The sequence below is a fragment of the Cervus canadensis genome, chromosome 27, assembly GCF_019320065.1.
Source record: "Cervus canadensis isolate Bull #8, Minnesota chromosome 27, ASM1932006v1, whole genome shotgun sequence".
Lineage (NCBI taxonomy): Eukaryota > Metazoa > Chordata > Mammalia > Artiodactyla > Cervidae > Cervus > Cervus canadensis.
In genome coordinates this window covers 10,353,142-10,380,914 of record NC_057412.1, presented here as the reverse complement: position 1 = coordinate 10,380,914, position 27,773 = coordinate 10,353,142, and the positions used below count along the sequence as shown (strand labels likewise).

Below are 27,773 nucleotides of genomic sequence, written 5' to 3'. Positions count from 1 at the left end.
AATGCCCTAGAATTTCAATGAAATTGGATGATTGTGGGATTAAGCTTCTTGAGCAAATGAGATGGAGGCTAAGATATTTGTGGCCGGGAAGCAATTTTTTATAACAAAACTTCAAAAGTGACCCAAAATCGAGATGAAAATCTGAAGAGTGGTCAGAGCAGTAGATAGTTGAACTGGAGGGGAAGAAAGGACATCTGAAGATAAGATAAACTGAGAGACCTGAGTGTTAGATGGCTAATCCCTGTGGAAGTTGAATTCACAATGATTAATGCCAGGAAAGGGGAGGGAGGAGGACAGAGTCTCCAATGAAATAAGTGAAGTTGTTGTTCTGTCTCCAGGTCATGTCCGCTCTTCACGACCCCATGGATTGCAGCACTCCAGGTTTCCCTATTCTTCACCATCTCCTAGAGTTTGCACAGGCTCAGGTCCATTGAATCAGTGATGCCATCCAGTCATTTCATCCTCTGTCACCCTCTTAGCCAAAGTACTGTAGCTTCAGCTTCAGCATCAGTCCTCCCAAAGATTATTCAGGGTTGATATCCTTTAAGATCGACTGGTTTGATCTCCTTGCTTTTCAAGGGATTCTTCAGAGTCTGTTCCAGCATCACAAAAGTAACAATTCTTCAGCACTCCACTGTGTCCAGCTCTTATGTCTGTACATGACTACTGGGAAAATGATACCTTGATGGTACAGACCTTTGTTGGCAAAATGATGCCCTTGATCTTTAACACACTGTCTAGGTTTGTCATAACTTCCCTGCCAAGAAGCAGTCATCTAATTTCATCACTGCCGTCACCATCCACAGTGATTTTAGTGAAGTTACCATGAAGTTAAAAGTATAAGGCTGTTGGACTTTTAAACTGAATTATTCAGCTTTAAAAACAATCTAGAAAGTGAAGTTGTAAGGAAAAACTACAGCTGCTCAGTGAATAACTCTAAAACAAAACAATCTCATCTCTAACATAGAGATTCTTTTTATTTGAGATTCTATAAACTAAAGCATAATTACTTCAATCTTGGCATGATAAAACTCTTCTAAAGCCTTAGAAAGAAAATGATGATAATGTAGAAACTATCTCCAGTATAGATGCCAGCTTGACCCCAGAATCTCTAATTGGAATGCATTTTATTCTTCTAGCTTTGTTATTTTGAGCAATTGTACCACAACACATAATTCCATTTAAATAGATATATGGCGCTTAATAAGAGTTCAGAATTGTTTGCTATGCCTTATTGACCTAAGCAAAAGGAAAAAAACAAAGCAATGTTATCCCTAACAAAGTGATAAATAAAAGATTGTACAAAGGAAAATACTGTTTCAGTACGTGTTCCTTGCCGAATCAGGTAATTAAAACATACTAGCAAATTGCTAAATGTTTTTCACGATAATACAAATACTGAGATAGAAGACATACAACTTTGGGAAGACTAGCGTGTATCAAGAGTTGGGCTTAATGAGGAAATGCCACCTGGTGTCTCTAGTTTTTTTGTTTAATTTTTTTGGCAGTCAGGCGGGGGCCTTTATTGGCTGATACACATCTACCTGCTGTGGCCGTCACAGGCGGTTGTGGGAGCAGGCGGTCCCCTCCTCCAGGCCCCTGGGGGGGACTGAGGATTCAGGGGTCAGAAGTGACACAGGAGCCCTGAACACCCAGTCAGATCAGGTAGCTTGACCTCAGGGTCAGGAACCCAGCACCGGAAAACAAGGAGAGGAGGGGTGCAGGTGGGCTCCGAGGTTTGGCTGGGGAGCGGGGAGGCCGAGACTGCCCGCCCTCGTCGTCCCGGCATGTGTGCAGGGCCGGGCAGTTGATGAGACAACAGAAGCTCCAAACCTGCCGTCCCTGCCGCAGACCTGCATCACCCCTTTTCACAGAGGGAAACTGAGGCCCAGGGCCCGGAGCCCTCTCACCTGGGCCACGCCTCCCTCTCAGGCCCCCGTCCCTGCTCAGCCTCATAGAAGGCAGACGCGCACCGGGTACCGGGACGAAGACCACCTCCCAAAGGCCTAGGTGGCAGAAGGGACCCTGAGGATATTAATAAATATGGACGGGCAGACCCCAGAGGCAGTCGGCCCAGTCCAGGCTGGGAAGGGAAGCCTGGCCTGGCCCTCCACATGAGGCCACCAGCACCCTCAGTCTGTCTCCGCTCCGCTCCCAGGGGCCAGGATCCGGTAGCTGGCCGTGTGTCCTCCCTTTTGCCCTTCAGGAGGCTCGGGGTGCCCCTGGGGGTGGCAAGGCTTGTACCCGACCCCTCTGGTTCCACTGGGTTCTTCTCACCAAGGTCTCCTTTGCGGCCAGGTTCTCCCCACTGCCCCCATGGAGCCTTGGGCTCCCCTTGCAGTCCTCTTTCACTCTTCTCTCCAGGATGGCCTGAGGCTTCTTTGGGTCAAGTGTGACCTGGGGGGTCCCATACATCCAGGACTCCCAGGAATGTCCATGGGACCAGGAAGTCCAGGAGGTCCTGGGGGGCCTGGGGACCCAGCCGGTCCTGGGGGCCAGTGGCTGCTGGTCTCAGTGAAAGTGTTGGACAGAAACGGGTCCTCAGTCTGGGAGATCCAGGTGCAGGGTGGTCCAACAGGATCTGGGGGCCAGGGGGGCCAGGGGGCCAAGAGGCCTAGGGGCCCTGGAGGCCTCCTCTTTCCAGGGGTACCCACAGCTCCGGCCTGACCAGGGCTTCCTGGGGGCACGGAGCTGATGACCTGCTGGACCTCTCATTCCCATTGGGCCCCCGCTGCCAGGGTCTCCCTTTGGGGGCAGTGGGCCCAGGAAGCCCCCGGGCACCAACTCCATCATCTCAAGGGAGCAGAGGAGGCCTCTGGTTTTCTCTGGCTCCCGGCAGCCCTCAAAGGCCGCCATCCCCAGAGCTGCCCTGGGCAAGTGGAGAGCCCCAAGGCGGGTCAGGGTCCTCAGAGGGGCAACTGGAGTCGGGGGCAGTCAGCCCTGCTACCTTGGCCTCCAGCACCTTCAGGCGCTCGGTCAATTCTGACACTTCGCGGCAGTTGAGACAACCAGAGAAGCCTGTGGGCCCGAGGGGCCATCCGCCAGGTGGCGCTGCCCGATCACCCAGGCGCCAGGAAACCAGAGGAGTCTGCCATTTCCTTGCAGCTCGGCGGCGAGGGCCCGAAGGCCGCATCTCCACTGGCAGGCGGTCACCGTCTGGTACATCACCTTGTACGTAGGTCTCACCCCCGTCTTGTAGCTCTCACTCAGTCGTGTCCGACTCCCGTGACCCCATGGACTGTAGCACGCAAGACTCCTCTGTCCATGGGATTCTCCAGGCAAGAATCTGGAGTGGGTAGCCATTCCCTTCTGCAGGGGATCCTCCCTATCCAGGGATCAAACCGGGTCTGCTCTATCACAGGCAGACTCTTTACTAACTGAGCCACCAGGGAAGCCCCTGTCGCTGTTCCCAGGGCCGCTCATCGGCCAGGGGCAATTCTGCAGCAGCCTCTGCAGGTCGGTGCCGTTCTGCATGTGGCAGGAGAGGGTGCGGGTCACCGCCTAGGAGCACCAGTTAGTTCCTGCGCACAGAGAACCGAGCTCCTCCCGCCATCCCCGACGCTCCAAGCGGTGCTGCCTCGCAGGTGGCCGGAGCCCTCAGCAAAGCAGCGCCCAGGCCTGCGGGCGCCCATGCTGCTCCCGGAGCCCTCCCAGGCGGGCCCCTCGCAATAGCTCCCAGCCTGTTGTGCCGGCTCGCCTGCCTGCCCACCGGGCCAGCCACCCCAGATGCGAAGATCCTGGTTCCCAGCACAGCAGCGAGCGGGCTCTAGTTTGTTATATAACTTAACTATGATTAAATTTATCACAGACAAATCCATGAAGCATAGGATTTTTAGAAAGTTCAAATTATGAGTGATCATAGAGCATTTGATGCTTTCGAATTGTAGTGCTGGAGAAGACTCTTGAGAGTCCCTTGGACTTCAAGGAGATCAAATCAGTCAATCCTAAAGGAAATCAACTATGAATATTCATTGGAAGGACTGATACTGAAGCTCCAATCATTTAACCACCTTTCACAAAGAGCTGACTCATTGGAAAAGACCCTGATGCTGGGAAAGGTTGAAGGCACAGGGTGAAGGAGGCGGCAGAGGATGAGATGGTTGCATGGATTCACCAACTCAATGGACATGAATTTGAGCAAACTCTGGGTTAGATAGTGGAGGACAGAGGCGCCTGGCATGCTGCAGTCCATGGGATCACAGAGTCCGACGTGACTCAGCAACGGAACAGTAGCAACAGCATAGAGCTTTAGTATCACCTGTGAGTAAGAGAGGCTTCTGATCTAAGAGCCTCCTGTTTCAGAAATGCTCTGATTTTTGTGTACTGTTTTTCTCCCTTCTCACAGTTTGTATCAGTCCAGCACAAGCCATCATCTGCTTGAAGGACGAAAGAGCAAGATGAAGAAATCCTGAATACAGAATCTAAAATGAGTGAGTGAGTTACCCATAATTTAAAATTTTGTTCATTTTCTTTGGGTTCCTGTTAAAATACTGGCTGGTGTTAGGTAGTAATGTAACACGAAATATGTAGTGAAAAATATGTTCTCATTGCCTAATATACATTCTTGGAATCCTAGGCTGAAAGACAGTGATATAAATCATATATATGTATATATATACACCCCTTTCCTTTCCATATGACAGTAGACAGATTTCAACCTAGCAAAAGAGGATATCTCCCACTTTTATTGTTTAGATTACAACAATGAAACTTAACTCAGAAATTTATCAAAGGAAGGAAATACAATCTGAAAATGTGTGATGAAGTTATGGAGACTGGTTCAAATTTTAATTAAAATAGGATTGACATCATATAACTCTAGCAACAGTGTTATATTAGAAACCATCAGATAAGATTGTTGCTTTCAATCAGAAGCATGAGTATGAGGGAGAGCTGTCTAACAAATGTGCATCTGTCAATCTTAATGCTTTATGATTGCTACAAATACATAATTAAGTGAAGAACTTCTAGTTTTCATTTGTGGTTAGTAGATAGACCATAAAATTAAAAGTATGGAATCAACTTGACAGAGTCTGGAAGAGAAGAATGCCATATTAAAGAGGTCTCATACTGAAAAAGGTAAAATTAAACTTTTCTAATTTTCCCACTTATAAGATATATAATTTTGAGAAATTCAGTTAATTTATCTAAATCTCAGATTCTTTCTTTGTAGAAATATTATCAAACCTATAGATTTGTAAAAATTAAATATGTCTCATATATAAAAGAGAACTTGACTTGCAAGAAGTAAACCTCAATGAATTATGTTTGCATAATAGTATATGTATTTATATGTATATATATATGTATATTTTTAAATGCCCTCATATGACTAGATGGATATTCAAAATAGGTTTAGGTTTTCTCATTTAATATCCATTGCCAAATCATATCCTATAAAATAGCTTACTCCATTAAAAGGACACATGCACAACTCAAAATAAGAGAGTTGTTTCTCAAGTAGCATTCTAAGTACATGCAGGAAACTTATCACCCACACTAGATTCTATCTTACAAATTTCAGAAAACAAGATCAAAAAGTAAGTTGGCAAAAGGAATTGAACTTACCAGGTCAACACACTGTGAATCTAATCTTTTACATTTTGTATCTACTTTGCTGCATGTTTTTTTGGATTATACATTTGTATGCTCCTAGGTCACTACAAAATAGAGAAGTGCCTGCTAAACTACATTAAATTGCTCTAAATATAGCTTTAAAATATGCTGTAATATTGCCTTAATCAGACTGCCTCAATAACCTTAGCAGCTCACTGTAGAGCTGCTGGATAAAAGAATCTTAGTCAACTGCTTCAAAATTTAGTTGATTTCAGACTGTGCACATCTAGGTGACTGATCATTTTCTAGAAATGGTGTCTGTAAATTTGGAAGCTCACAGACTCACCAGGCCTGTAAATTACTTATGTGATTAAAATAAGTAGCTGCTTTCTTTAATGTGCAATTTTATGAGGAAGTAACTATTAATACTATATTAATGCAGATCTGTGTAAGAAATGTTTAATGTCACTGTGAGCACACCTTGTCTTATTTTTTTTATAGAAGAGTTGCACCAGGTCTTAAACAGCAAACCAAATTAAAAATTTCCTCTAATATCACATTTCACATAATAAAATGAGACAAACACATGACTTTTATTATGGGAAACAGTGGAAACAGTGGCTGACTTTATTTTTTTGGGCTCCAAAGTCACTGCAGATGGTGATTGCAGCCATGAAATTAAAAGACGCTTACTCCTTGGAAGGAAAGTTATGACTAACCTAGACAACATGTTAAAAAGCAGAGACATTACTTTGTCAACAAAGGTCCATCTAGTCAAGGCTGTGGTTTTTCCAGTAGTCATGTATGGATGTGAGAGTTGGACTATAAAGAAAGCTGAGCACCGAAGAATTGATGCTTTTGAACTGTGGTGTTGGAGGAGACTCTTGAGAGTCTCTTGGACTGCAAGGAGATCCAACCAGTCCGTCCTAAAGGAAATCAGTCCTGGGTGTTCATTGGAAGGACTGATGTTGAAGCTGAAACTCCAATACTTTGGCTACCTGATGTGAAGAGCTGACTGGAAAAGACGCTGATGCTGGGAAAGATTGAGGGCAGGAGGAGAAAGGGACAACAGAGGATGAGATGGTTGGATGGCATCACCGACTCAATGGACATGAGTTTGGGTAGACTCCAACAGTTGGTAATGGACAGGGATGCCTGGCGTGCTGTGGTTCATGGGGTTGCAAAGAGTCAGACACGACTGAACTACTGAACTGAACTGAGGAGATAAATTATTTTCTTCTGCACAGTGATATGCTTTTAGGATACTTTATAAATAGCAATCAGTTTCACATTCTATAGTTTTCTTCTGTTGTATACTAGTGGTTTTCAACTCTGGTGAGGCAACGTCCTACCTAATAACAATCAGCAAAGCATAAATTAAAAGAAAACTGTACCATCAAAGTGCTTCCCAGATAGCTCAATAGTAAAGAATCCACTTGCTAATGCAGGAGACACAGGAGATGCAGGTTCAGTTCCTGGGCTGGGAAGATCCCCTGGAGGAGGAAATAGCAATCCACACCAGTATTGTTGTCTGGGAACTCCCATCGTCAGAGGTTCCTGGCCAGCTACAGTCCATGGGGTCACAAAAGAGTCAGACATGACTTACTGACTGAGCATCCATACACATGCTATCAAAAATTGAGAATACGAAGTGTTCCTAAGAAAGTATTGATATAGACATTTAATAATTTTCCCCTTAATATTTTTCTGAGATTGTTTTCATAGGAAGCATTCTCAAGTTTCTAAGCACTAGAATTCTAGCATTTGGTAGCAGAAGAAAAAAACAAAAAACAAAACAGGTTTTGGAAGCTTCAGCTTACAATATTGCAAAAGAAAACTACAGACAGAATTAACAAGTAAAATATGGAACAATTGTCGATTTTTTATTGCATCACTTGCAGACTCATAAATTTATTAATAATTTATTGACAGATAAAACATTTATCTCTTGTTTTTCAGATTTTGTGTTCTATCTAAATCATAATAGACATTACTTATGTTCAGGATCTAGGTAAAAATATTTGTCATATACCCTTTTATGGCTACAGAATATGCAATATTTTCTAAGCATCCACTAAAGACAAATGCTATAATTCTCAGTGTTACCAAAGTAGCAAGTGCTTATGTTTTTATACTTTAATTTCTTTAAAGGCTACCAGCTCTTGAAAATAGGACTCAGTTTCAGTATGGTAAAATTTGAAGACTTAATTTCGGCAATTGGATTTTAAAATTATTAATAAGCCATACATGCACATGATTATTGCCAATAGGTTAACATATTCCTTTTGCTGGTTAAAATAAAATCCATTCATGCAGTTATATAAAATAGTTATTCTGAAGTCACTATCCTAGTGATCTTATCATTAACTTGCCCAACTATTACTGAATTTAATCCTATAATGTTAATTAGGAACTTGGTCTCTCTAGCAGAGCTAGAAATTTTATAATGTGGGACCATTATGGTTCTTCACGTCATGGATGATATGTCTCTTTCCCTAAGGGAATGTCAGGAGATAGTTCATGGCAGGGATGCCATTATCCATCATCTATGAGTTAGACAAATTGCCTTGGAACCATGGAAAAACCCAACTTCTACAAATTAAAAACAAACCTTTTCAAATTATTATAATTTATATATGACATATAATATTATTATTCTCTGCAAAAGTTGAATTTTTAGTACAGTGTCAGTTTTATTAATAAATCTGGTTACCCAGAAACACAGAAAAATCTTGGTAAAATAATCCAAGGACAGAGACTACTAAAGGGAAGACATTTTTAACTGAGTAGGGTAAAGTAGAAATTACCACTTTTGCAAACTAGAGGTAGTTAATTGATGATCATTTTAAAGAATATTTTCAACTCCAGCTGTCTCATTGAAATACCTCTCAGACCAGGAACTGTCATCTCTACTGCGTATTTCCTCCTCAATACAATTGACAATAAGAGCAAATTTAATAATGAGACATTTAATATTTATCTGTATGTTAATAACAGAAATTATGAGTTAACATTGTATCTTTGTGGATTTTTTTTATGCAATACGACAGTAGCAATAACTTGGTAATGTCTATCAATTTCAGTGAGGTAGTAGTATTTATTATTCATCTGAACTAGGAGTCCAGAACAAAAATTCCAGCTCAAACAGTGAAGTAACTAGCATTTCCCAAGATCCTTGCTTTTAGGCATAACTGTTGACAGTGATCATCAGGTGATTTTCTTCAAGGGAGTAGAGGGGATTAGCAGTCTTGCCCAATTCCTACGCTGTTTCAAGCAGGGAGACTTTCATGCTGAAAAGTCAGCTTTGTGCTCTGACTAGTGAATGAAGTAAATAAGATCTATACATAATCTATGGGAGGTGAGAGGAAAGTGAGAAAGAAAAGAAATTACTGTCTCCTATCTGGAGAAGGAAATGACAACCCACTCCAATACTCATGCCTGGAGAATCCCATGGATGGAGGAGCCAGGTGGGCTACAGTCCATGGGGTCGCAAAGAGTTGGACATGACTGAACGACTTCACTTTCACTTATTGATAGGCAGGACTGTTGCCCCACTGGAGACTGTGTTAACCACATGCTACAGAATAGAACTTATTAAGAGCAGGTTTGAATAATGTAGGAATGAATTTGTTTAAAATTTCATTTTAGTGGTCAGCAGGAAGAGATTAAATTTGAGGGTTGACCAACTGCTAACATGGTCTTCTTATCTGTCATCACCACCAGAGTGAAATTCAAGAAGTGGGTTACTGGTCATGTTTCTAATGATTAAAATAAATTAATATTGCAAAATTGGTTAATAGGTGCCACTGACATTTTCTAATATTTAGAGCATAGATCGAAGATGGTAGATCTTGGCACTTGACAACCAATTAATAGATAGCAGAGCATAATAAGGCTTTTCCAATGAAGATTTAGTGATGTTTTTAGTTGAAAGTCCTTAATAAGAATCAGATTCCCAGACATTTACCATGACATTGTTTGTCCAAGTCAACCTGTGAAAAGAATTCTGTTGACTCATTTTGATACTTTGGAGATATAGTGGCAATGCTTACCAAACCAAGACGACAGTGGAATGCTGTGAACAGAAACCAAATTGACATGTTTACAGTAATGAATAGAGATAGCTTTCCTGATAGAGGTATGGAAAGAATGATGTGAATTTCATTGGTATTTAGGTATTAGGTATTTAGGATCCAATTTAGGTAAATTGGATCAGAGTTTATAATGGACTCTATAAAAAAAGAAAAAATATAAAATGAATCATGACTATGAATATTCTGACTTGTAGGTATTTACCAAAACAAGACACACTGTGAAAAGACCAGGGGTGGCTATTTTATTTGTTCACTCTTTTTCCTCCATTGGGATGGAATTAATGAAATTATGAATTTCAATTTGGGCATGTTGAGCCTGAAGTGACTTGGAAATATCCAAGTCAACATCTTATAAAATCTGTTGAATACTCTGACCTGAAGTTCAAAAAAGACAGAAAGGAGAGGAGAATGTGGGTGGCAGAAATACAGCTTGGTGGAAGGGTTTTTTTGTTTTTTTAACACAATGAGAAAGGCTCACTTGAGAAGAAGGTAAATATCAAGCAAGAAAATGAATAATTATTAGATGGGAAGACAGGATGTGATGGGGAAAAAGACCTGTACTCAGAAAACTGTAAGATGCTGATGAAAGAAATTAAAGATGACACCAACAGGTGGGAAGATATACTGTGTTCTTGGCTTGGAAAAATAAGCATTGTTAAAATGATCATACTACCCAAGACAATCTATATATTAAATACAATCCCTATCAAATTATCAAAGGCATTTTTCACATAACTGGAACAAAATTTGTATGGAAACATGCAAAACCCTTAATTGGTCATAACAATCTTGAGAAAGAAGAGTGGAATTGGAGAAATCATGCTTTCTGACTGACCTTTACTGAAAATCTACATTAATCACAATATGGTGCTGGCACAGGAACATATATAGATGGAATAGGATACAGAACCCAGAAATACACCCACATGCTTATGGTCACTAATCTATGACAAAGGAAACACGAATATACAATGGAGAAAGACAGTCTCTTCAGTAAGTGGTGCTGAGAAAACTGGACAGTTTCATGGAAAAGAACAAAATTAGGATACGCTCTAAAACTATGTTAAAAAATAAACTCAAAATAGATGAAAAACCTGAATGTAAGATTGGAGGCTTTAAATTCCTAGAGTAAAACATAGGTGCTTGTGCACACACACACACACACGTGTGTGTGTGTGTGTGCTGAGTCATGTCCAACTCGTTGTGGACTCCTGGACTGTAGCCCACCAGGCTCCTCTGTCCATGGAATTTTCCATATAAGAATACTGGAGTGGGTTGGCACTTCCTACCCAGGGGATCTCCCCCACTCAGGGACCAAATCCACATCTCCTGCATCTCCTGCTTTGGCAGGGAGTTTCTTTACCACTGAGACACCTGGGAAGTTCAAAAACATACATGCTCTTTGATATAAATGCAGCAATATTTTTTTCAGATTCCTCCCCTGACCTAGGGTAATGGAAATAAAAATAGACAAATGGGACTTAATAAAACTTAAAAGCTTTTGCACAGCAAAGAAAACTGTAAACAAAATGAAAAAACAGCTTATGGAACAGGAGAAAATATTTGCAAATGATGTTACCAACAAAGGATTAATTCCCAAAGTATAAAAAAACTCATACATCTCAATATCAAAAAAAAAAAAAAAAATCAAAAGATCGGCAAAATACCTAAATAAAAAGTTCTCCAAAGACATAAGGATGGCCAACAGGCACATGAAAAGATGCTCAATAAAACTAATAATTAGAGCAATGTAAATCAAAACTGCAATGAGGTATCACCTTCAACAACCAGAATTTCATCATTCAAATGTCTACAAATGATAAATATTGGAGATGGTATAGAGAAAAATGAACCCTCCTACAGCATTAGTGGGAATGTAATTCATGAAGCCCCTATGGAATACGATATGGAAATTACTTTTAAAAACTTAAGATAGAACTACCAAATAATCCAGAAATTCTACTCCTGGGCATATATATGGAGAAATCTCTAATTTAAGAAGTTAAGTACACCCCACTGTTCGTAGCAACACTATTTACAAAAGCCAAAACATGGAAACAATCTAAATGTCCATCAAAAGAAGATTGGATAAAGAAGATGTGGTATATGCATACAATGGAAAGTTAACTCAGCAAAAAAATGAAATAATGCCATTTGTAGCAACATGAATGGATCTAGAATTATCATATTAAATGAAATAAGTCAGACAAAGACAAATATCATATAATATCACTTATATGTGGGAATTATAAAAATAATACAAGTGAACTTATTTGCAAGGTCAATCAAGACTCACAAACACAGAAAGCAAACCTGTAGTTACCATATTGGATAGTGGCAGTGGTGTGTAAGATAAATTAGGAGTTTGTAACTAACAAACACATTGTACTATATATAAAATAGATAAACAACAAGGACCTACTATATAGCACAGAGAACTATGTTCATTATCTTTTAATAACCTAAAAATGGAAAAGAATCTGAAAAAGAATAGCTATAGAACTAAATCACTTTTTTATACATCTGAAACTAACACAACATTATAAATTAACTACACTTCAACTTAGTTAAAAAAATAAATAAAAAGGATGGTTTTGATGGAAATAAAACCTGGATGGAAAAAGCTGGTTTTGATGGAACCAGTATATAACAGCCTTAAAAGCAAGCATTGAATTTGGATTAGTTATGATTGTTAGTCAGTTTAAACCATCTTGATTTCTTGAGCACAGGGACTTGATGTTGTTCAAGTTGAACCCAGTGAAAAATTAGTGTAGTAGAAATTGGAAAAAAAATTGAAAACATGAAAGTTGGGAGTTATGTAGAACATCTAGATTTCTATTATAGAATTTCATGTAAAAAGTAACAAAGTCATGAAATAGAATGGAAAAGGGTAGGCAGGAGATAGATAGCAACAGTTGTAACCAGACATGGAACAATGGACTGGTTCCAAATTGAAAAAGGAGTACATCAAGGCTGTATATTGTCACCCTATTTATTTAACTTATATCCAGAGTGCTGCTGCTGCTGAGTCACTTCAGTCGTGTCCAACTCTGTGCGAACCCAGAGACGGCAGCCCACCAGGCTCCCCCGTCCCTGGAATTCTCCAGGCAAGAACACTGGAGTGGGTTGTCATTTCCTTCTCCAATGCATGAAAGTGAAAAGTGAAAGTGAAGCCACTCAGTCGTGTCTGACCCTTAGCGACCCCATGGACTGCAGCCTACCAGGCACCTCTGTCCATGGGATTTTCCAGGCAAGAGCACTGGAGTGGGGTGCCATTGCCTTCTCCATATATACAGAGTACAACATGAAAAATACCAAGCTTGATGAAGCACAAGATGGAAACAAGATTGCTGGGAGAAATAACAATAACCTCAGATATGCAGATAACACCAATCTTATGGCAGAAAGTGAAGAGGAACTAAAGAGCCTCTTGATGAAAGTGAAAGAGGAGAGTAAAAAACCTATCTTAAAGCTCAACATTTGGAAAACTAAGATCATGGCATCTGGTCCCAGCAGTTCATGGCAAATAGATGGGGAAACAATGGAAACATTGAGAGACTTTATTTTCTTGGGCTCTAAAATCACTGCACGTGGTGACTGCAGCCACAAAATTAAAAGATGCTTGCTCTCGAAAGAAAAGCTATACAAACCTAGACAGCATATTAAAGAGCAGAGATACCACTTTGCTGACAAAGGTCTGTATAGTCAAAGCTATAGTTTTTTCAGTTGTCATGTATGGATGTGAGAGTTGAACTATAAAGAAAGCTGAGCACTGAAGAATTGATGCTTTTGAATTGTGGTGTTGGAGAAGATTCTTGAGAGTCCCTTGGACTGCAAGGAGATCCAACCAGTCCATCCTAAGGGAAATCAGTCCTGAATATTCATTGCAAGGACTAATGCTGAAACTGAAACTCCAATACTTTGGCCACCTGATGAGAAGAACTGACTGAAAGATTGAAGGCAGGAGGCGAAGGGGATGACAGAGGATGAGATGGCTGGATGGCATCACCAACTCAATGGACATGAGCTTGAGTAAGCTCCAGGAGTTGGTGATGGACAGGGAGGCCTGGCGTGCTGCAGTCCATGGGGTAGCAGAGTCTGAGAGGACTGAGTGACTGAACTGAACTGAGGCAGGAGATGATTATGAACTTCATTCTAAAGTATTTTCTGTTGTTTTTGCATAATTTATTTAAAAATTTTCTATTCAGGCTTTTGGAATCAGATATCCAAGGGTTATTGTTTTGTTTTCCTGTTGAGTCTGCCTGCAGAGGGATCCAGATGGGAAGATACTCTCATTAAGAAGCTTGTTGAACCATTTGTCTAACTGGAAGGCTATTTTCTGTGTCTCTAAGTAATGGTAATTACTTTGAACTTTATTTCTGAAAGAAGGAGTGAAAAAACTAATTCTTCTGTCTGAAAGAAGAATATTTGCAGTGGTAGGATAGCTTTGCTTTGCTTCGTTTTTGGTCCCTCTCCGTCAATTAAGTAACACTAACCAATTAAAAAAAAATTAAGGTGTTTTTCTTACAAAAAATGAAAATAATGAAAAAAAAAAAGAAAATAATGGAAGCGTTCATCAACATTCCCTCCTTCTACCTAAATGTGTTTTTTTGTTTGCTTTTAATCCACTCAGTTTTTTCTCATACATTATGTATTATAAACAAATTGGAACAGAAAAACAATATTATTTTAAAACAACTTGTATTTTAAAAATTAATCTAAAAACAATTTTTATTCTACTTTGTGCCATGTTGAGCTTTCTTCTTGTTTATCTCTTAAATGTTTGGCTTTAGAACTTTCATATAAGAAAATTAGACTATACTATACTATATTACTTGAAATTATACTCACAATTTTCCACAGCTGTGGAAAATTCTTCAAGAGATGTGAATACCATAACACCTTACCTGCCTCCTGAGAAACCTGTGTGCAGGTCAAGAAGCAACAGTTAGAACCGGACATGGAACAACAGACTGGTTCCAAATTGTAAAGTAGTACTCCAAGACTGTGTATTGTCTGCTTATTTAACTTATAAGCAGAGTTATTGCTGCTCAGTTGCTCAGTCACATCCAACTCTGTGACTCCGTGGACTGCAGCATGCCAGCTTCCCTATTCTTCTGTTGACTCAGATGATAAAGAATCTGCCTGAAATTCAGGAGACCTGGGTAAGATGGCAATGGATAAGTCATCAGATGACAGTATCAGAACCAGAACATTAACGAGAACTGACATTAAAGGATAGAAATGCCAAATACAGCAGCAGCTATGATTGAGTGCATATTCCAAAGACTGATTCCAGTGACAATATCTCCAGAGTTCAAGGAATTTTCCCAGTGCTGACTTAGTATAATTAGAGGAGAAAAATAAGTATCATTAAAATTATGCTACTCTAGAGATGATTTCCTAGTAAATCAGCTTATATTTAGAAAATGATTAATTTGAGCTTCTTCAGTTTTAGTTATCTGTTGTTTAAAAATGATCATGATTTAGTTTTCTAAACAGAAGTTATTAAGATGCATATACTCCATGCATTAGAAGTTTCAGGTGCCTCTTCGCAGCTTAAAGAAAGAGAAAAATCTAGTATATTGTTAAGATTAGGTCAAATATGACATGCCAAGAGTAAAACAAATAGCTAATATGATTCCTGTATCTATCAGACAAACACAGAATTGGTAAAATGTGTGTATGTGTGGTGTGCATAAAGACATTTATTTCAAGGACTGATCTTGGCTTACACAAATGTAGGGTCTGGTTAAGGAAGTCTGAAATCGACAGTGCAGGTTGGCAGGCTATTTACCCTCAGATAAGAGTTTATGTTGGGGTCCACAGTTGGGATTTCTTCTTCCTCAGGGGAAAGCTATTTTTCTCTTAAGTTCTTTTGACTGATTATACAAAGTCCACTCAAAGTATGGAGGCTAATCTACTTTAATGGAAATCAACTAATGATAGATATCAATCACATCTACAAAATATCTTCACAGCAACACCTAGGTTAACAACAATTTTATTAGTGTTGCATAATTGAATGCTTTAGTCCCAGCCAAGTGGACACATAATAATTAAAATTCCCAACACTCATCTGTTTCCAGAAGCATTTCTTCTTAATAATGAAAACTTTTTAAATCCAACCTTTTCGGGAAGTGTTGTCTAAGTCTTAGCAGTTAGTTCCTCCTCTATGAATAGTCCTTGTGCAAACATAAATATGAAATGAAACAGAGTAAAAGAGAAAAAAAGATTAGACTGCTGCTATTTCACTTCTAGACTTGCTATAAATAAAGACAGTGTTGTACTGGTGAAAGAATATACAACTACATCAATGCTACTGAATAGAGAATCCAGAAATAAACCTCTATAAATACAGTCAACTAATCTTTGACAAGAAGCAAAGACAGTACAATGGAACAAAGATAATCTCTTTAATAAATAGTGCTGAAACAACTGGGCATCCACCTGCAGAAAAATGAATGACTTTACATGCCTCAAAAAATGAACACATGATCCTAGATATAAATGTAAAAATGCAAAACTATAAACTCCTAGAAGACAGCACAGGAGAAATTGCAGATGACCTTGAGCATGACAATGTCTTTTTAAATACCAAAGATGGGAACCATGAAATAAATAATTGATAAGCTGAAATTTATTAATATTAAAATTTCTTCTTTGCAAAGCTCAATGTCACAGACTGGGAGAAAAATATTTGCAAAAAAGCACACTGATGAAGGACTGTTACCCAAAATAAAGAAACCTTAAAATCCAAAGTAAGAAAGAAAAAAAAAAACTCATTAAAAAATGAACCAAAGACCTTAACAAATATGTAACCAAAAAAAGATATGCAGATGGAAAACAAGCATCTGAAAAGATGTTCCACATCATAAGTTCTCAGGGAAATGAAAATTAAAACCCCAATAAGATACAACTGTGTAACTGCTGCTACTGCTAAGTCGCTTCCGTCGTGTCCGACTCTGTGCGACCCCATAGACGGCAGCCCACCAGTCTCCGCTGTCCCTGGGATTCTCCAGGCAAGAATACTGGAGTGGGTTGCCGTTTCCTTCTCCAGTAGAATAGCACAAATCTGAACACTGACACCATCAGATTCGGGGAGAATAGAGAGCAGGAGACGCTCACACTTATTGCTGGTGGGAAAGTAAAATGGCATGGTCACATTGGAGAATAGTTTGATGTTTTATTACAGAATTAAATGTACCCTTACTGTATGGTCTAGCAATCATACTCTCTGGTATTTATGTACAACGTTAGAAACTTACATCCCCATATTGATTTTTATAGCAGTTTTATTCATGACTGCCAAAACTTGAAAGCAACTAAGATGTCCTTCAGCTAGGTGAATGGTAAACTCAACTGTGGAATATCCAAACAATGGGACATTATTCATTACAAAAAATAAATAAGCTATCAAGCCATGGAAATATATGAAAGAGGCTTAAATGTGTTAATATGTTGCTGAGTGAAAGAAGCTAATCTGAAATGTCTACATATTGTATGATTCCAACTATGTACCATTCTGGAAAACGAAACACAAATTATGAACACAATGAAAAGTTCAGTGGTTGCCAAAAGTGATTTTGGCAGGGAGGAAAGAAGGATAGACAGAATATAAAGGATTTTTGAGGGCAGTGAAAATACTCTGTATGATACTATAATGATGGATATAAGTCATTATACATTTTTCCAAACTCCAAGGGTTGTACCCTAAGGTTAACTGTAGACTGGATGATTATGATTCGTTTATACAGTTACATCTTCAAGGCAAATGTACCATTCTGGTGAGTGATTTTTTTTTTTTCAATTGATTAAAAATTGACATAAGCATTATGTAAGTTTAAGATGTACTTCATATTAATTTGGTGTATTTACATACTGCAATATAATTTCCACCATAGAGTTAGCTAACATTTCTGTGCAACCCCATAGACGGCAGCCCACCAGGCTTCTCTGTCCTGGGATTCTCCAGGCAAGAACACTGGAGTGGGTTGCCATTTCCTTCTCCAAGCTGACATCTTGTCACATAATTATATTTTTTTGTGTGTGATGAGAACAATTAAAATCTAGTCTCTTAGCAACTTGGAAAATTATAATACCGTATCGTTGGCTATAATCACTATGCTATACATAGGCTTGCACTGTAAACATTTCCCCAATTTCGCTATTTTTGTGCCCTGATAACCACCATTTTACTCTCTCTCTCCATATGTATATATGCACACACACACACACATATAATATATGTATGTATAAGTTCACAACATAAATATATATAAATATATCTATATAGGTTAACAACAAAACTGAGAGGAAAGTACAATTTCCCATAAAGCCCCTCTGCCCATACATGTATAACCTTCCTGTATTATCCCCTTCTATTTCATAGTAACAAATATTTTCATGATGTAACATTGTGCTGTTGTTCAGCCACTAAGTTGTGTCCAACTCTTTGCGAGCCCATGAACTTCAGCATGCCAGGCATTCCTGTCCTTCACTGTCTGCTGGAGTCTGCTAAAGTTCATGTCCATTGAGTCAGTGAGGCCATCATGTAGCATCATGAAGTCACCAAATGTTGTGATTTTTGATGGCATACATTTCTTTCAGTTTTGTTGTTGTTGTTGTTTTTATTCCACGCCGTGGTATGGAGCTAAGGTCTGTAGTCTGTATTCTATGAAGTCTTGAAATTTCCTGCTGCCTCTGCCTTCTGCCCAGGTGGCAGAACTGGCAGCCCTCTTGGAGAATGTACACTCACATATTAAAAAGCATCAGCTAGCATCCTTTTCATGATGCTCTTGGGCACCTCTTGGCTGAGAAAAATTGTGAAAGTAATGAGTTTTTTCTTACTTCTGGAGAAGCTAAACTTTTAATGGTACTTATGTTACCTTCTACTCAGCCTGTTAAAAAAATACTTTTTCTGCCTAATAACACAGCTGAAACTGTGGTCATTCCTCATTCTCAGACTACTCTCACACTCTACTTCACCAGCAGAGCAATTTCCCTTGGTAACTCTTTCAGATATTGCCTTTTTCTAAATTAATTAAAAACAAATAAACAAAAGAGGGAAGGAAAGGCAAAGAAACTTTGATGTAGAGACATTCAGTATTTTTTTATTTTCCACATAGATCATCACTGATGCTCCCCAGATAGTCAGTCAATATATAAAAGTATTTACTCCTTATTTCCATAATGACACCCCTTCCCTGGCACATGTTACAAACAGGTGATGCTAAGAAGAACTGAACATGATTGATACATCCAAAGTTTCTACAGCAAGACTCTAGTAATGTAAGAACTGCTTTATTGTCAACTACACAAACTGTTTAAGGGGTGGACACTCAAGACAAATAAAGTGGCTCACTTCCCTCCTCACCATCTTTTGGAGATCATATGGAGACCATAGGATCAGGATCCATTATTCACCTGAAAAATCTTGAGAGTTTTTATGATATTCAGAATGTTTAAAGTATAACCATGAGCAAAAATGTGAGTGACCATTGGCAAGATTCTTCTAAAATATTTTGAATTATTAGTCAGTTCAGTTCAGTTCAGTTGCTTAGTCATGTCTGACTCTTTCGCAGCCCCATGGACTGCAGCACATCACATCTCCCTGTCCATCACCAATTCCCGGAGTCCACTCAAATCTATGTCCATTGACTCAGTGATGCCATCCAACCATCTCATCCTCTGTCATCTGCTTCTCCTCCTGCCTTCAATCCTTCCCAGCATCAGGGTCTTTTCCAATGAGTCAGTTCTTCACATCAGGTGGCCAAACTATTGGAGTTTCAGCTTCAGCCTCAGTCCTTCCAATGAATATTCAAGAATGATTTCCTTTAGGATGGACTGGTTGGATCTCCTTGCTGTCCAAGGGACTCTCAAGAGTCTTCTCCAACAGCACAGTTCAAAACCATCAACTCTTTAGCACTCAGCCCTTATGGTCTAAATATCACATCCATACATGACTACTGGAAAAACCACAGCTTTGATTATACAGACCTTTGTGGGCAAAGTGATGTCTCTGCTTTTTAATATTATGCTGTCTAGGTTTGTCATAGCTTTTCTTCCAAGGATCAAGCATTTTTTAATTTCATGGCTGCATTCACCATTCACTCTGATTTTGGAGCCCAGAAAAATAAAGTATTTTACTGTTGCCATTGTTTCCCCCTCTATTTACCATGAAGTGAAGGGATGGGAGGCCATGATAGTTTTTTGAAGGCTGAGTTTTAAGCCAGCTTTTTTACTCTCCTCTTTCACCTTCATCAAGAGGTTCTTTAGTTCTTCTTTGCTTTCTGCCATTAGGGTGGTGTTATCTGCATATCTGAGATTATTGCTATATCTCCTGGCAATCTTGATTCCACCTTGAGCTTTATCCAGCCTGATATTTCACATGATATACTCTGCATATAGTTTAAATAAGCAAGGTGACAATATACAGCCTTGATGTAGTTCTTTCCCAATTTTGAACCAGTCCATTGTTCCATGTTTGATTCTAACTGTCAATTCTTGTCCTGCATTCAGGTTTCTCAGGAGGCAGGCAAGGTGGTCTGGTATTCACATCCTTTAAGCATTTTGCGCAGTTTGTTGTGATCCACACAAGCAAAAGCTCTAGCATAGTCAATGAAGGAAAAGTAGGTGTTTTTCTGGAATTATCTTGCTTTTCCTATGATCCAACAGTTGCTGGCAATTTCTTCTCTGATTCCTCTGCCTTTCCTAATTCCAGCCTGTAAATCTGGAAGTTCTTGGTTCATGTACTGTTGAAGTCTAGCTTAGAGGATTTTGAGCATGACCTTGCTAGCACGTGAAATGAGTGCAATTGTGTGGCAGTTTGAACATTCTTTGTCATTTCTCTTCTTTAGGATTGGAATTAAAATTGACCTTTTCCAGTCTTGTGGCTGATGCTGAGTTTTGCTGGCATATTTAATGTGGCACTTTAACAACATCACCTTATAAGATTTGAAATTGCTTAGCTGGAATTCATCACCTCCGCTAGCTTTGTTTGTAGTAATGCTTCCTAAGATTCACCGGACTTCACACTCAAGGAAAAAGTACAGTAAAAATATTACTTTCTAATTTTAACAAAATTCAGTTGTCAATTTGTGAAAATTAAGTGGTGTGGATGAAAATGAAGAAAAAAGACCTAAGAACAGAATGACCAGCCAGAGGCAGTTTTCTGCAATGAGAAAGGCATTGGTTAATTTCCCCATTACCTATTAGTTAAGGTGTCTAAGCTCTCAGGGCTGTAATTTTTCTGTATATAATGGGGAATATTCTCTTACAGAGATTCTGCAAGTATTAGGATCAATATATGTGAAGTGCTTGGCATATAATTCCTAGGTTCTCTGGTATGAATATTAAAGGTTCTTTTTTTTAATATTTTTAATAATTTTTTGCTCTTGGGCAGAATTAGTTTCTCTCTTGGGTAAGCTACTGCTATAGAAAAGCTAATAGAAAAAAGTAATAACCTATAAAGCACTTATGAGACTGAAGATGTAAAATAGAGAGGTTTAAGCTCTATATTTTAACATGGTTTTCATATTATTTCAAATTCTTGAACTATTATATTGGTGCAAAAGTAATTGTGGTCTTTCACTGTTGAAATTTGCCATTTGATATTGGGATATATGGAGAAGGCAATGGCACCCCACTTCAGTACTCTTGCCTGGAAAATCCCATGGACAGAGCCTGGTGGGCTGCAGTCCATGGGGTCGCTAAGAGTCGGACATGACTGAGCGACTTCACTTTCACTTTTCACTTTCATGCATTGGAGAAGGAAATGGCAACCCACTCCAGTGTTCTTGCCTGGAGAATCCCATGGACAGGGAAGCCTGGTGGGCTGCCGTCTATTAGGTCGCACAGAGTTGGACACGACTGAAGTGACTTAGCAGCATTGGGATATATTCTTAAATGTGGTCATATTACACACCACTTTAATGCACATTTCTTGTTTTATGTTTTTTCTAATGACTTGTTACTGCATTTTTAAAAAATTTTTTCGTTCAGTTCAGTTGCTCAGTTGTGTCCAACTCTGTGCGACCCCATGGACAGCAGCATGTCAGGCCTCCCTGTCCATTATCAACTTCTCCATGACAACACCAGACCACAGGTCACACAACAAGTGCTTCAAAGTTGAGTGACTTGGACTACAAACTCTTGCCTCATTTTAGGCTAGGGAAATACTGTTAGACATAAAGCCAGTTTGACATTTTCTTATTTGAGTTCAAAATGGGTCATGAAGCAGTAGAGACAACTTCCAACTTCACAACAAATTTGGCCCATAAAGTGCTAATGAATGTACAGTGCAGTGTTGGTTCAAGAAGTTTTGCAAAGGAGGCAAGAGCCTTGAAGAAGAGGATCGTAGTGGTTGGTCATCAGAAGTGGCAACAACGGATTGAGAGCCATCATCGAAGCTGAGCCTCTTCCAGCTACATGAGAAGCTGCCAAAGAACTCAGTGTTGACCATCCTATGGTCATTCAGCATTTGCAGTAAACTGGACAGGTGAAAGAGCTCAGTAGGCGCCTCAAGAGCTGAACGAAAATTTTAAAAAGCCATCATTTTAAAGTGTCATCTTCTCTTATTCTGTGCCCCAACAATGATCCATTTCTTGATCAGGCTGTGATGAAAAGTGAACTTTATATGACAGACAGTTGGTGATGATCAGCTCAGTGGCTGGACTGAGAAAAGGCTCCAAAGTCCTTCCCAAAGCCAAACTTGCACCCAAAAAGGTCATGATCACTGGTGGTCTGCTGCCAGTCTGATCCACTATAGCTTTCTGAATCCTTGCAAAACCATTACATTTGAGAAGCCTGCTCAGCAAATCTGTGAGATGCACTGGAAACTGCAATGCCTGCAGCTGGCATTGGTCAACAGAAAGGACCCAGTTCTTCTGCATGACAACACCAGACCTCAGGTCACACAACAAATGCTTCAAAGTTGAATGAATTGGGCTACGAACTTTTGCCTCATTTGCCACACTCATCTGGCCCCTAGCCAACTAACTGCCACTTCAAGCATCTGGACAACTTTTACAGGGAAAACACTTCCACAACCAGCAGGAGGTAGAGGCTGCTTTCCAAGAGTTCATAAAATCCTGAAACATGGATTTGTATGCTACAGGAATAAATAAACTTATTTCTCATTGGCAAAAATGTGTTGATTGCAAAGGTTCCTATTTTGATTAACAAGAATGTGGTTGAGCCTAGTTATAATGATTTAAAATTCACGGCTTGAAACTTCAATATTATGTGTTGGATAATGTTGAAGTTTTCTAAGAATATTTTAAGCAACTTGTGCGAAACAATCCTTATGAATGGTATAGCAAAGAATAAGTTTAATGGAATAACTCCATACAATTATTACTGTTTTAAAAAATAAGCTGGGATTATTTTAAAGGAGAATAATATATTAGTTTACACACACTATAGATAGATATTTAGGTAGATGATAGACAGATGGATAGATCAATAACAAACTTTGTGTATCTGTGTCTTTTCCATAGTGGTTAAGTATAAGATACACAGAATATGCAAACTAGGTCAGATTGGATTAGTAAAGTTAATGAGGAAAATCAGTGAGTAAAGAGCTTTACAGTTTTTCATTATGCTACATTATAACTTTGCTATGTACAAAGCTATTCTTCCCTACTTACATGGTTGCAAACCTTTTTATATGACCAAATTTTAATCTGTGTTTTTAAATTAGACATTGCTATAAATTATACAAGTTTCCTGGTCAAATGTCTAAGAGTTACAGATGTAATGAAAAAATGTTTGAAAATTAAAAACGGTGGTTTTTGTGTTGTTTTATCAGATAGTTTGCAACAAACACTTAGGATTTATCTGGATTCAAATTTTAGTTATATTAATAACCTTTCTTATTGTTATGTGGCGTCATAATATTACAGGGTATTGGGGGTTTTAAGAAAAGAAAATTACAGCAAATAATGCATGGCCATTATAGTAAGTCCTTATTTTATAAATAAATTAATTTTAAGACCAATACATTTTGCATTTCAATTGAGGATAAAATAAGATTTGGAGTCTCCTTACCAATGCAATGCAGGAGACTCGGGTTCAATTCCTGGGTTGGAAAGATCCCTTGAAGAAGGGAATTGATACTCACTCCAGTATTCTTGCCTGGAGAAGTCCATGGACAGAGAAGCCTGGCAGGCTACAGTCCCTGGGGTTGCAAAGAGTCAGACATGACTGAGCAACTAACACTTTCACTAACAATTTACCAACAAGAAATAAAACACTTAGGGGTTCTCAAGTCAATAAAATAATGTCATAGAAAAAGTTATAAAATGACATCATTAGGTAAAACTTCTAAAACCAATAATCATAAAGTGGCATTTTATGTTTCTGTTCAGTTTAATTCAACAACAATTTATTGAGAGGATAATATGTACCTAGCTTTGTACTATACTATCCCACAAGTGCAGAGTAAGAAGATGTCAAATTTTGCCTCTGTTAACTATTGAGTTAGTAGAAATGCAATATTTGAGCATTGAATCAATAATCTTCCCAGAGGTGAGAATATAACTTAATTTGAGAGCAAAAACTGAGAAAGGCCTTTCACAATGCTTGATTCCAAATATACGTGTCCTGAGTAGTCATTAAGATGAAAGGATAATATCTGTTAAAAACATGTGGGTAGGTCTTATGATGAAGCTGGGACCCATCCTAATTTTGAAGAGTCATCAGCTTAGGAAAAACAAAACATACATCATTTAAAGAACAAACACAAAACTATGAGCAAATCTACAGATGAGAACATGGAGACTGTGTACAGATTGATACAAAGAAATAGACAACTGAATAAGAGAAAACAGACTTTCAAAAGTACTATCATAGGAGATGAGATAAAGTTATACAACTGTGAATGATCACATGCACTGTGAATATTATTTGGACTTTTCTGAAGGGCATTGTAAATCTTTATGAGTTTTTGAGCAAAGGTGTATCTGTTTCTGCACTCTACTGTAAGTTTGAGTCAAATATGTAGTAAACATATGTAGTAAAAATATGTAGTAAAAAATTCACGTTACATTGGCTAACATGCTGAAACATTGCCTTAAATTCATTGTATACTTCTGAAGATAAGGGGACTCTCTGCATTCCCATAGACCACTGTCCACCAGGTGACTGTCTAAGGCCACATGGGACAGTAGGTTGGCAGTGAGTCACCTGTACTCTGCCTCACTAAAATAATGGTCTGTAGAAATTGTTTCAAAGACTACCACAAAGATTTGCCCATTTTCCTAGTCATACTTCCATTAATCTGAAAGCAGTGCATGTTTATTTTGTGGGTTTAATTATGAAAGCCTATGGTAACACAGACTTTTTACTATAATTTTTTTTTTTCTTTCAAATCTACGGTAACACGTGTTGGCTAAATTAGGTTAGTATCTTAGAGTAATTTCTCTAACTCAATAATCTCTGAAGCACAAGTATTGATGAATGACTTATAATGCAAAGAACATTTTTTGAACTTTCATATATTATCATCCCTGAAGTTATTATATGCTAATTAGAACCAACCTCTCTTGTTATTGTGTTAACTGAAGATCAATTTGCTAATCACTAAACGTCACAAGAGCATTACAGGAATAATACAGATCACCCCTGCCTTCTACTGTCAGACTTGGTTTATGTCTTAGACTTTGTCAGGACATCTGCACTGAGACTCAAGGACAATGAATACAGTAGACCTCTTCAATATGGCAGGAAAACTGCCATCAGGAAAGACAGAATGGTGAGCATCATTTGCTGTCACATGCAGTCGCTTCTTGAGAAGTAACACCAGACCCTTTAGCTTGCTTTTGAATTTTTTTTTTCTCCCATGAGATATCTCTATACAGCTGGTGCTGGGACTGACACATCCCTTACTTTCTGTTAAATATCCTGAAATATGTATCTTTTTTTTCCCTCTATGCTGACTTAGGAAAGGAAAACATGTTGCATGAATGTTTACTCTAGACATCAATTTACTTTGAAAAAGTGCAGCAATACAAAATTCTCATATTTCCAAAATACAGAAGTTACAGCAAGAAAGTAAAAATCCCAATAAAATATCTATGTGAATATCATGAGCTAAACTTATTCCTGCTCATGGAAACAATATCTCAAGTGAATACAGTAGTATTTGTTTGTTGATATTGTTACTATTTCAATATCAAACAAAAGGTCAAGGGTTTTTAACTTCATGAAATATCCACCCATATTATTAGATCATTAAGTCAAATATGTTATTCATTTATTCATAATACAGATGAGAAAAATAAGGCACAGGGGACATATGTACCATCTTCTATAAGTGATAAATTTCTTCAATGCCTATTTCATATTAAGTAGATTTAATTTATTTCAAAATAATTCTGACCTGAACCTATTCGGTCCATTAAAGCTATCTAGTACTTATTCACTTATGAAATATTCATGACCTTTCAGGTGCTATTTTCTAAAATTATTTTAGTTTGAGTTTCTCAAGACTGATACAGTTGTTTTTCCTGAATGTAATCTACAAGGATTTTTTTTTTCTTGGATAATAGTTTATGAAAATAGAGTTATAGAGAAAAAATAAGGTTTAAGGGAATGTTGAGAAGTTAATTTTCTCAAATTACTATTAAGTGTGGTAAGAGAAATATGATTTTAAAGGATTATGATAGTCATTGATGAGGACTGGAAGTATTGCTCTTTAGAACTTTATTGACAGCATATGCATTAAAAGGTAAAAAAATAAATATGTGAAGTGACTGATGTATTAATTAATTGATGGTGGGAATTCATTCAATGTGTGCTTAGTCACTCAGACTTGTCCTGACTCTTTGTGGCCCCATGGACTAGCCCTCTAAGCTCCTCTCTTCGTGGCATTTTCCAGGCAAGAATATTGGAGTGGGTTGTCATTTCCCTCTCTAGGGGTTTTCCTGACCCAGGGACTGAACTGTGTCTCTTGCATCTCCTGTATTGGCAGTAGACTGATTACCACTAGTGCCACCTGGGAAGTCCTCTTACAGTAAAAAAGTGCATGAATTATCACATTGTCCACTTTATATTTATTTAAATTTTATTCATCAATAATACTTTAGCAGAAGGAAACATTGAAATTTAAAGGAACAAGACAACAACATGAGCAAACATAGGAAGCCTCTCATACTGTCTCCTTTCTTAATGATTCTAGACCTTCAATTCTGTGTCACATTTTTTATTACATAAGTGGAAAACTTTGGGAGTGTCTTAGTCACAGTTATCCAGAGAAACAGGAGCAGTGGAAGAGATAAAGAGACAGAGACAGGGAGAGATTATGGAAACCGAGAATTCCCTCCATCTCCTGTCTCTAGGAAAGCCATCTGCTGTTCAGTCGCTCGCTCATGTCTGACTCTGCGACCCCACGGACTGCAGCTCGCCAGGCTTCCCTGTCCGTCACCATCTCCTGGACTTTGCTCAAACTCAAATCCAGTGAGTCGGTGATGCCAGCCAACCTTCTTGTTGTCTGTCATCCTCTTCTCCCCCTGCCTTCAATCTTTCCCAGCATCAGAGTCTTTTCTAATGAGCCCACTCTCCACAACAGGTGGTCAAAGTATTGGAGTTTCAGCTTCAGCATCAGTCCTTCCAATGAATATTCAGGACTGATTTCCTTTACAATTGACTGATTTGATCTCCCTGCTGTCCAAGGGATTCTGAAGAGTCTTCTCCAACACCACAGTTCAAAAGCATCAATTTTTTGGTGCTCAGCCTTCTTTATGGTCCAGCTCTCACATTCATACATGACTAATGGGAAAAAAGAACATAACTTTGGCTAGAAAGATCTTTGTTGCCAAAGTAATGCCTCTGCTTTTTAATACACTGTCTAGACTTGCCATAGCTTTTCTTCCAAGGAGCAAGCATCTTTTAATTTTATGGCTGCAGTCACCATGTGCAGTGATTTTGGAGCCCAAGAAAATAAAGTTTCTTACTGTTTCCATTGTTTCCCCATCTATTTGCCATGAAGTGATGGGGTTGGATGCATGATCTTAGTTTTTTAATGTTGTTTTAAGCCAAAATTTCAGTATTGTAATTGAAAAGGTCAAAGAGCCAGAGATCTAATGGTTAAATCCCAGCCTGAGTGTGAGGTCCTAAGAACCA

General features: G+C 38.7%; 1 pseudogene; it reads right to left on the bottom strand.

Annotated features, from left to right (window-relative positions):
- Positions 1 to 2,132: 2,132 nt before the first annotated feature.
- Positions 2,133 to 22,630, bottom strand: LOC122428647 (annotated as a pseudogene).
- Between the last annotated feature and the right edge of the window lie 5,143 nt (positions 22,631 to 27,773).